The following is an 11,709-nucleotide window of genomic DNA, read 5'->3' as shown; positions in this document are numbered from 1 at the left end:
CTTTTTTTAAAGAAACAATCACATGCTGAGCTGCCTTAGGAATACTTCGTTTTAATTTAGTGTAACTGACAGCAGCAGTATCACATTCAGGTAATATTGGTACCAAAGTAAAAGATCAAATATCATCAACTATTTTCCTTTCTGATTTTTCTAGCTGTTAGTAAATTAACGAAAGCTTACTTCAACATTATGATTAGACATCAAAAGTGGACTAAGTTCTTAAAACTCATTTAGTTAATTCTTTATCATCATGACCAAAAGAATGTACTAGGTTCATGAAGTGTGCTGTACTGGGCAATCTTCATAGCAACTAAAGCTGACCTAAACTTTATCTTTTAGTAGCTTCCCATAAAATAAATAAATGAAAAGGCAAGTATAATTTAGCATGTTTGCAAATACAGGTCTTAAGTTAATTTTATGGAGGCTAGGATGATAGGGGTCAGGAAGAGAAAGGCTTGCAGCAAAAGAAACAAAGAAGAAATTGCCTGCTTTGGAAAAGGTGTAGCAAAAGGGGTAAATGCCTCTCTTTAATCAGTAAGGTCAAGTTTTGGTGAAAGAGACAGAGTTACAGAATAAATTTTTTAGCAAGTTCACTGTCTTTAATGGTGCTAGGAAAATTAGATAACCATATGCAGAGGAAGGAAAATGGACCACTATCTCCCCTGTATACAAAAAATAAGACCTGAAACTATAAAACTGCTAGGAAAAAAAATAAAGAAAATACATCAAGACATCAGTCTAGGCAAAGATTTCATGGCTAAGACCTCGAAAGCACAAACAACTATAACAAAAATAAACATTTTAAACCAAAAATCCTCTGGACAGCAAAGGAAACAATCAGAGTGAAGAGACAACATGTTGAATGGGAGAAAATATTTGCAATCTATTCATCCAATAAGGGATTAATATCCAGAATATGCAAGGAGCTCAAATAACAATAAAAAAAAAAGAAAAAGAATTAATCCCATTGAAAAGTGGACTAAGGACACGAATAGACACTTCTCAAAAGAAGACATACAAATTGCCACACAACAAGTATATGAAAAAATGCTCAACATCACTAAGCACCAGGGAAATGCAAATCAAAACCATGATGAAATATCATCATACCCCAGTTAGAATGGTCATTACTGAAAAGATAAAAAATAACAGATGCCGGCAAGGATGTAGAGAAGAGGGAATTCTTATACACTGTTGGGAATGTATATTGGTACAACAGCTATGGAAAACAGTATGTAGATCCCTCAAAAAACTAAAAATAGAACTACCATAGGATACCACTACTGGGTATTTATTCAAAGGAAAAGCAATCTCTATATCAAAGGGAAACCTGCACTTACATGTTTATCACAGCACTATTCACAAGAGCAAAGATATGGAATCAACCTGGGTGTCCACGGACAGATGAATGGATAAAGAAAATGTGGTATAAATACACAATAGAATACTATTTGGCCATAAAAAAGAATGAAATCATGTCATTTGTAGCAACATGGATGCAACTGAAGGTCATTATGTTAGTGAAATAACCCAGCCACAGAAAGACAGAAGCCACATGTACCCATTCATATGTGGGAGCAAAAAAAGTTGATCTCACAGAGACAGGAAATAGAATGAGGATTAACAGAGAGGCTGGGAAGGGTGTGTGGTGGGATAAAGGAAAAAGAGAGGTTGATTAATGGGTATAAAAATACAGTTAAATTGAACAAAGAAGCCCCAATATCTGATAGGAGAGTAGGCTGACTAAAATTAGCAACAATCTATTGTATGTTTCAAAGTAGCTAGAATATACTCAATGGTCTTGAAAGAAAAAATACAAAAAAAGTAGCTAGAATAGAAGACTCAAAATGGTCCCAACACATAGAAATGCTAAATATTCAAGGTAATGGACACCCTACATCCCCTGATCTTATCATCACATATTCTGTACATGTGTAACAAATACTCATATATACCCCATAAATATGTAAAATATGTTTTTATCAATTTAGAAAAGGAAATTAACAATCTAAAAGTAAGAGGACAATGAGTGGAGACAAAACTCAAGTGAAGGCAATATTCAGGAAAACCACCTAGAAAAGCTAAAATAGAAAAATGAGAATAGGAAAAGTTAATAAAAATGAGAGAGACACTTTGAAGAATAACTTGGGAAATTTGGTCTTAATTCCATAACTAATGAGAAACAGCTACTAAGATTATAAAAGGATTCAAGCAGATAGGTGACAGAAACAATTTTGTAAATTGTTTTCAGCTCTGGCTTGTGATATTTAGGCATTATCAAAGGTTATTTAGCAGACATACATTTTCTATATTCAGGTTAGTAAACTTTGCTTTTAAGAACAAATGTTCAAAAAATTCTTGATATGCAGTGTTATGCATCAGTAATGATTATCAAAGCACATTTTTATTTAACAATTTTTAAGGGTCCAGAGTGTGACACAGTTTGGTCTTAAAAACTGTAAAATAATTACACCTTACAGAAACTTCTATTTAATTTTTATTTTTAAGCATTAGGTTCATTACTATGTAAGGGAACCTGTCTTTAAAATCAGGAAGTCACAAGTTTAGATGTGAGTCATCCTATTACACTCTTACACTTGAGGAACCCAACCATGTAAAAGTATCTGCTCAGGAAAAAGATGATTCTAAGAACCAAGTCTAGAAAATTAAAGTCAACCTTTGGAATAAAATTCCTCTTTAAGAAAAAAAATAAGCCTTAAATAGTTGAAGGAAAACATGCACAAGCTTTTTTTTTTTTTTTGGCCAATGTTTACATTTACATCTATCTAGGCTAATTTGTGAAGCAGGAAAAATAAAGTCTCATATCACAAACAAAGAAAATGTGTTTCTCATAGAGAATTCATTCAGCAACATTAATGTAGTACAATAAGATATTTCTAAATACAAATAGCACAGTTGGTAATCAGAATAAAACCATGGCCCTCCAACAATGAAATGTATCTCCATTTAGATAAAGATCATTTTTGCAGCTACCATTATATTTTTCTTATAGCCAGAATAGTATAGCCTTTATCTAGAGGGTATTGGCCAGGGAAAATAGATTTTGTTCATAAGGCGCGTATTTTCTAATACTATTGTAATATCTATTTTTTTTTAAATAAAAGGCCTTTACATATAATCACACTTTTCAATCTTTGCTTTTCATTTTCACACTAAAGAATAGAATGTTTTCTTGAAATCAGATAATCTTATGAACCATATCTTAATAACTATGATTCTTGACACCCTAAGGTCTGCTGAATATTATATAAAGTACCACAGTGACATAAAGTATTTGTTGAATTAAATATAAAATAATGCAGACTTCACCAGGGAAGACTTAGGGCCTTTTCTCCCCCTACAAGGTTCTCTTTGGATACATTCTTTCCAAAGCAGAAGGAATGACACAGAATTTAAATTCTGACTTTAAACCTATGACCACCTAAGTCAGAGAAGCTTGAAATGAAAATGTTGGATGAGATTATACAATTTGAAATGCAGTGACTTAAAATCCTATGAGTCCAATATTACAATACATTTATGCAGAACTCCCATTTTTATATCATAAAGAGAAAGACTGAGAAAGAGAAAGATGGAGAGTATATATCCCAGAATACTGAATACATTCAAACCTCATTGAATCCACATTAGAGATTCTTTAAATTGACAGATATTACTTTCAAATGTAGATCTGAACCCTGCCTGATAAATGGAATGGAGTCCTTCCCAAGCCAAACTCTCATTCAAATGTTTTGGATTTTCGCCCATAACATGTTCTCTCCTAGCAACTTTATCCAGTTTAGACTGTGTCCATCTATTTACTCAGCAACCATGAGCTGAGTCCCTAGTGTCAGAGGCTGGCAGAAACGCTAATGAGCTGATCAACCTAGCCAGTAACCTTTGTTTTCAAAGAATTTAGAACTCCTTCTAATTGAAACAAGCCCACGTGGGTTGGAAGGAAGATGAGGAAAGGATCAGATCAGGGTAGGCAGAGGCAGGTAGAGGATTCAGGGAACTGGAGGACCTCAGAGGTTGGCCAGGATTCATCTGAGCAGACTATTGCAAAAAGGGCACGTAGATGAAGAACAAGGTATTGGCAGACCTAGGGGGCAGTAGATATATCCATCTGTTAGGAATAGTGTTTTAAATTAGATAAAAGAGCAAAAGCAAGGGTTGGGTAAACAGGATGGAACTAGATTTCAGAAGTCTAAAGAGAAGAGTTGAAGAGTTTGCTTTTGATGAGATAAAACAACAAAAATTCATTGCATGCTCTGAAACAAATGATGGTATTCTGAAAGCAGTGTTTTAATAAAATGAATACATATGGCAGTTGGTTAAGAGAGTAACTAGAGAATGAGAGATAAGCTCTCAGGCTGAGGCATTAAAGAGTTGAGCTTGAATAGTGGTTCCTAGAATGAAAAGGCAGGCAAAGCACCTGCCTGCCATTTCAAAGGACATCAGCCACAGATTTCTAAGTCTATGTCAAAATAAAGTCTGTGCTCAAATCTGACCATGGACTACTAATGACTGAGGAATTCTTTCAAAATAAATCACTTATCCAGCTGAACAACTTTCAGGCAGAGGCAAAAATTGAAAGTCCAAAAGAATGCTATTCCCTCAAATCACTCTCTTGAGTCAGTAGGGAAAGATAGTTTTAAAAAAGCATCCCATACATTATCCATGTATAACTAGTAAAGCTGGTTTGTGTATCAGAAATCTTTCTGCCAACTTTAAGCCAGCGAGGTTCAAATGGTGAAACAAATGAACTTTCAAACAAAATGCCATCAATTAGTCATCACAAATTAGAATCAGCATGCAAGTCTACATAGCCTGGCACTTGGGGCTTACTTTTGCCAAAATCATTTGAAATCTGAAGCTATTTCAGATATCTGATTTATTTTTATGTGTTAAGACAATTTAATGAATAAAAATATTAAAAGATGCTACAAAATCTTACCTCTTTTCTAGTCAACATTAAGAAGTACAGTTGCAACATAATCTGAAATTGGAAATGAGGTATCTAAATTAGATCATTTTCTGTCATCTGGTTTGCCGGATATCTCCTCCAGATCAAATCTTCTTTGAGCTTAGGTAACCCTTATGTTCAACCTCCTCCCTACTCAGCTATGTTGAAGATACACTAAGGTACTTGTCATGGATGTATCCGAGTTCTACAGCATTTCTCCTATGTATTTCAAAAGTCTATTAACAGGTGTTTCCAAGAATAATCAATATCTCTTTCCCAAATTATTTTTCCCATATCACTAAGTTTAAAATTGCATTTAATAGAGTCATCCCATTTCTAAAAAATAAAAGAACTACTTACATTGAATTGCTTCACTTCAATGGCCTCTAAAAGTTATACTCTTTGGTAGGGAAAATAATTATTTTAAAGCAAACATAAAGGAGTAGTATATGCCTATTTTGCGTCTGTGAGGCAGATACTCCAGGCCTTTCCCAACTATAATCCATGCTGATTTGACCTCAGTTTGAACTTTATACTAATCTTATCAGTTTAAGCCAGATTTTTTAAAAGCAATTGAATCACAGAGCCAGTGTACAACATCCTGTTAATGAAATTCATCCATTCACTCAAGAAACAGTAATGAACCTTGCCTACCCTTGGAAAAGTTATAAAGAGATGAAAAAGACAAGACGCAATCTCTATTCTCACGGTTCTCAGTGTTGGGAAAGAGAGACATAAATAATTTCCTGAGTGCAGTGTGCTGTTACAGGCAAATGAGTGGGTAAAGACTCACCTCGAAGGACACCCAACTCAGACTGGGAGCTTTAAGAGAACTTTCAAAAAGCGGTTGGCAAACTATGCCTGCAGGTCAAGTCCGGCTTGACACTTGTTTTTGTAATTAAAGTTTTATTGGAATACAGCACAATTATTCCTTTAAGTACTGTCTACGGCTGCTTTCATGCCACAATGGCAGCATTGAGTACTTGTTACAGATACCATATAGATCTCAAAGCCTAACGTGATTACCTTTTGGTCCTATACAGAAAAAGTTTGACAATTTCTTTACTAGAGAAAGAGGTGACTGAGGATTTGGAGATTGGGTTTATCCATTCCAGGTGGGAAAGTATGTGCAAAGACAACAAGGTAAGAAATGAAAAAAGAAAATGGTTGTTTCTGGAAATGGTGTGTGGCTCGAGTGTTAGTGGTTTTTTTAAAGAAAAAAAGGATAATGACCATCATCATTGAATATTTGCTATATGTCAGGTACTATTATGCTAACCATCTCACATTCTCATTTAAGCTTCACCACAATCCTGTGAAGGCAAACTACCTGGGCTCCATCTAACTTCTATGTCTCAATTTCTTCTGCTTCTGCACAAACCACTTTCTTTTGTACCTCTGTGGCTTTGCACTAGCTATTCTCTATGCTTGGTCCAACTTTGTCTTGTTCGACACATAGAAAATCTCTCTAGATCTAAACCAAATATTCACTGTGCTTTGTAAGGTCCTCTTTAACTTACCCAGGAAGCATTGACACATGACCCCTCCAGGTCCTGCAGTGCTTTGTACATATCTGCATTTTGGTCTTCCTACATTGTACTACACTTAACATGCATGTTAATTGCATGCACCTAAACTGTAGGTACCTCTACGTCATGGATTCTGTCTCATTCGACTTCACTTTCTCAACATATTGTATATTTCTTGTCTTATACTTGTCTTAATTAAAATATTTGCCAACCAGTAAATGAAGTGATAATTACTCCTTGTCTGTCTTCATAGTTTCTATCACCATATAAAAACAACTTTATTCTGAGTCTATTAGAATTTTGCACTTCCTTACTGAATGTATGGCCCTGTCCTGTGTACAATGGGATACGGAAAGTTACAAAGAAACAAGTTCTTCACTCTAGAAATTTAGGAAAGGGTGTAAGCGATCCTTAGTCATTGGATTTAGATTAGGTAGCAGCCATATTCTCCCCCAACTCCAAAAGGTATTTCAGCACTAATAGATAATTGCTGGCTTTTTCATGTAAACAAGATTCTATCATGGAACTTCAACCATATACATGAATTGTTTTTTCCTTTTATTCAATGTTGTACAAATGAATGCTTATCTTTTCCTTTAGGACCGTGAGAAGATCAAAGTAAGCTTAAACCAATTTTACCACTGTAAATTCAGAGAGTCCTGTTGAAACAGTTTTTGTTTGCTTTTTACATGTTGAGATCTAATTATAATTGCTTTATAACAGAATGTCATTTTATGAATTTCATCTCCTCCTGATGGTTCTCCGTTTTCACGATGTGTGTAAAATTATCAGCTCTATTTGTCTTTATTCCCTGCACCAGGGCTACTTCAAAGAACAGTAATTAATACTTGGCAGATGACAACTAATACATTTTCAAGATGAAAATATATTTTAAAGGATGCCAAAGGCTAAGAAGACATCTATGTACCTATTCTTCATTGCTTCACGTCTAAGTGCAGAAACACTCAGAAGTAATAGAACAAAAACAATAAAAATAAAGATAAAGCTTTCCTTCAATAAAGATATAGCTTTCAGAATATAGTGTTTTCTTCTTCTTCTTCTTCTTCTTCTTCTTCTTCTTCTTCTTCTTCTTCTTCTTCTTCTTCTTCTTCTTCTTCTCCTCCTCCTCCTCCTCCTCCTCCTCCTCCTCCTCCTCCTCCTCCTCCTCCTCCTCCTCCTTCTCCTTCTCCTCCTCCTCCTCCTCCTTCTCCTTCTCCTTCTTCTTCTTGACAGAGTCTTTGCTCTGTCACCCAGACTACAGTGCCGTGGCATCAGCCTAGCTCACTGCAACCTCAAACTCCTGGGCTCAAGCAAGCAATCCTCCTGCCTCAGCCTCCCGAGTAGCTGGGACTACAGGCACACGCCACCACACCCCTCTAATTTTTCTTAATTTTTAGTAGAGACAGGGTCTTCCTCTTGCTCAAACTGGTCTCGAACTCCTGAGCTCAAGCAATCCTCCTGCTTCAGCCCCCCAGAGTGCTAGGATTACAAGCGTGAGCCACCAACACCCAGCCTAGTGTTATCATTTTTAAACAAAAAAAAAAGTTGGCAAACAATGCCCTTTATGAAAAGCCCCAATCCTGTCCATTTTCTTACTGCTGCATGACTGATGACTTGCACAGTGCCTAGGATATAGGAAGTGATTAATAAATATTTGTTGATTGAAAGAATCAATAAAACGATGAAGAACAATGCAAAAAAAGTAACACGACATAGTCTCTTTCTATAGAGGTACAGTCTATAGAAAACAGATGCATAATAAAAAGTTAACCAAAATATTCCTCAGGGAACAAGAGGACAGTGAGATGTGCTAGGAAGGAGAAACCCCTAAGTAAAGTCTGGAAGTTAACTTAGCTAAACTTTGCCCCTCTCAATATTTAGGTAGGACCAGCCTTCCTAAATCAAGAAACCATTTATATCAGTTTACCAGAAGAAAAACACACCAAACACAGGCACACACACAGTAAGAACAAATGAGCCTTTTGTAAAAATAGGGAAAATGGAAATTGTTTATGGAGAAAGCAGTGCGACTAAAACTTCTACAGAGATTAAGAGTAACCTGAAATCAACCCAAAGATGTCTGTTTTGTTCCACCACCCTTGTTATGATCACGCCAGCTGTGTCGCGCTGCCTTTACGAGCCATAGCAAGCAGTTTCCATCGGCTTAGGAGACTTCGTTTTGGGGTGTTGAGTCGTTTTGGGGTGTTGAGTCCTCTCGGAAAATGGAAGTGATGGTATTGCTTGAGGGATCAAGAACTGAACTCAAAGACAGCAAAATGGTCTGGAGCCAGAATTCACAGTTCAGGGGGTGCAAGTTTAGAGCAATGATTAGGCTTGATACAGGGGGGGTTAGGGGTCTAGTTTGGGGAGTTCCAAAGAAGCTCTGATCCACTTTGAAGGAAAACCTTTTGTGGAGCGTGTACATTGAATGTGGTCTATTTATTAATTTGGTGGGGGAATGTGGTTTATATCCATCAAGCTATGCCCTTTTATTTGGTTTTCATGTTTTGCATCAAGCTTAGAATCTTGAAAATCAATAACAACTCATATTTATTGAATATTTAGTATGTACTAATATTTAGTATGTCCTAAGTGTTTTATATACCTCATCGAATTTAACCTTCAAAATTATGACATAATTTCTATTATTAGATATTATTTCGTTTTTTACAGATGAGAAGAAAACAGACTTTGCTAGTTGAAATTAAGTAACTTTCCCAAAGTCATAGAATTATAATAGTAAGTAGTGGTAATGGGATTTGTACACAGGCACTCACGACCCAAAACTATACCTTTTAACAAGTCTCTAAATCAGGCATCCTCAAACTACAGCCCGTGGGCCACATGCGGGTGTTTTTGCCATTTGTTTTTTTACTTCAAATAAGATATGTGCAGTGTGCATAGGAATTTGTTCATAGTTTTTTTTAAACAATAGTCCGGCCCTCCAACGGTCTGAGAAACAGTGAACTGGCCCCGTTTAAAAAGTTTGAGGACCCTGCTCTAAATATTGCAGTCTCTTTATATTTGCTCAATGAATGAATAGTGCTTATTCACTGCTATGGTCTGAATGGGTCCCCCAAAAGTCACATGTCGAAAACTTAATCTTGACTGCCACAGTGTTACCCTGCCCCTGTGAATGGATTAATGCCCTTATTAAAGGGGCTCGTAGGCATGGCTTCACCTCTCTTCTGCTTTTTTGCATATAAGGACATGCTGTTCCTCCCCTCCACAAGATTCAGCCTTTGAAGTGCCACCTAGGAAGCAAACAGACCAAACCCTAACCTGCCCATGACTTGATCTTAACTTTCTCAGCCTCCAGGACTATGAGAAATACATTTCTGTTCTTTATAAATTACACAAGCTCAGGTATTATGTTATGGCAGCACAAAATGGACTAGACACTGGACAAGTTTATCTCCCCACTGGTTCATACCACATCTATTGACATTAATCTAAAAATGGCTTCCCAAGCACAATCCTTTGTTTTGTAATATCCACAAGGCTAAAAAGAACCATAATCTTTTAACTGTCATGGAATAAGACATTTTTTAATTTTTTTAAATTTTTTTATTTTAGTATATTATGGGGGTACAAGTGTTAAGGTTACATATATTGCCCATGCCCCCCTCCCCCCTAGAGTCAGAGCTTCAAGCATGTCCATCCCCCAAATGCTGCACATCTTACTCGTTGTGATTATATATACCCATCCCTTCCTCCCCCCTCCCATCCTCCCGACACCCAATAAATGTTACTCCTGTATGTCCACTTAGGTGTTGATCCGTTAATACCAATTTGCTGGTGAGTACATGTGGTGCTTGTTTTTCCATTCTTGGGATACTTCACTTAGTAGAATGGGTTCCAACTGTATCCAGGAATATACAAGAGGTGCTATATCACCATTGTTTCTTAAAGCTGAGTAGTATTCCATGGTATACATATACCACATTTTATTAATCCACTCATGAATTGTTGGGCACTTGGGTTGTTTCCACAGCTTTGCAATTGTGAATTGTGCTGCTATAAACATTCGAGTGCAGGTATCTTTTTCATAAAGTGACTTTTGATCTTTTGGGTAGATGCCCAGTAGTGGAATTGCTGGATCAAATGGTAGATCTACTTGTATTGCTTTGAGGTATCTCCATATTGCTTTCCACAGAGGTGGAACTAGTTTGCAGTCCCACCAGCAGTGTAGGAGTGTTCCTCTTTCTCTGCATCCACGCCAGCATTTGTTGTTTGGGGACTTTTTGATAAAGGCCCTTCTCACTGGAGTTAAGTGATATCTCATTGTGGTTTTGATTTGCATTTCCCTGATGATTAGAGATGTTGAACATTTTTTCATAATAAGATTTAATTCACCATTGTATTGCACTCATTATAGTGTTGTTCTTCATAATGTATATGGTAGTTCTAACCTTTCTCTCTCACAAGCTGCATGCTCTTGGTCTACAAAGCTCAAAGATACTATTAAGATGAAAAAAAGATTATACCATTTGAGGGCAGAAGCCAGCATCTAAGTGAGACCATGTAAATGAAATTTTAATATGATGGATTTTATTTCTGCTACATCAATGTCTTATTACAAGAATCAGTTCATCACAATAATAATAGGTTGTCATAATTTGATGTTGTGAAACAGACTTGATACTGCCACTCTCTTAACAGATTATTCATTGATTACCTTTTTACTTCCTTTCACAAAGGGAAAAATAGATGTGAGATATAGTGAACTGGCTTGGAAATAATGAAATGCCATTATTCTCTTGAACAGATACTTTTAAAGGGTCTGTTATGTCAAATGGCCTGTATATGGTGATCACATTTCTGAGTCAAAAATGTAACATGCAGTGGATACAATGGTCAACAACAGGATTGAATATTATAAATTGCTACTGTCAGAGAAATTCTCCAGTGTATAATATACAGCATAAAATACACATAGATCTTGTGTTCAAAATCTTTACTAGCTTACTGCAGAGATAAGATACTGAGTCATGAAGCAGAGAAAAGCCAAGACTTTTATGATTATTATGAATGACAACACACACAGTCTTATGTAACATAAATATTCAGTCTTTTTTGACTAAATAAATATATTTAAAATACAAAATGTGTAGGAAAGACCATATGTGCTTTGAAACAACAGAAAAAGAGCAATGCAATTAAAATAGCAAGCCTCATTTTTCAAGTCATTATAGTAGCCTGAATAATGGCCTG

The sequence above is a fragment of the Microcebus murinus genome, chromosome 12 (assembly GCF_040939455.1).
Source record: "Microcebus murinus isolate Inina chromosome 12, M.murinus_Inina_mat1.0, whole genome shotgun sequence".
Lineage (NCBI taxonomy): Eukaryota > Metazoa > Chordata > Mammalia > Primates > Cheirogaleidae > Microcebus > Microcebus murinus.
This window is presented reverse-complemented; position numbering follows the sequence as displayed.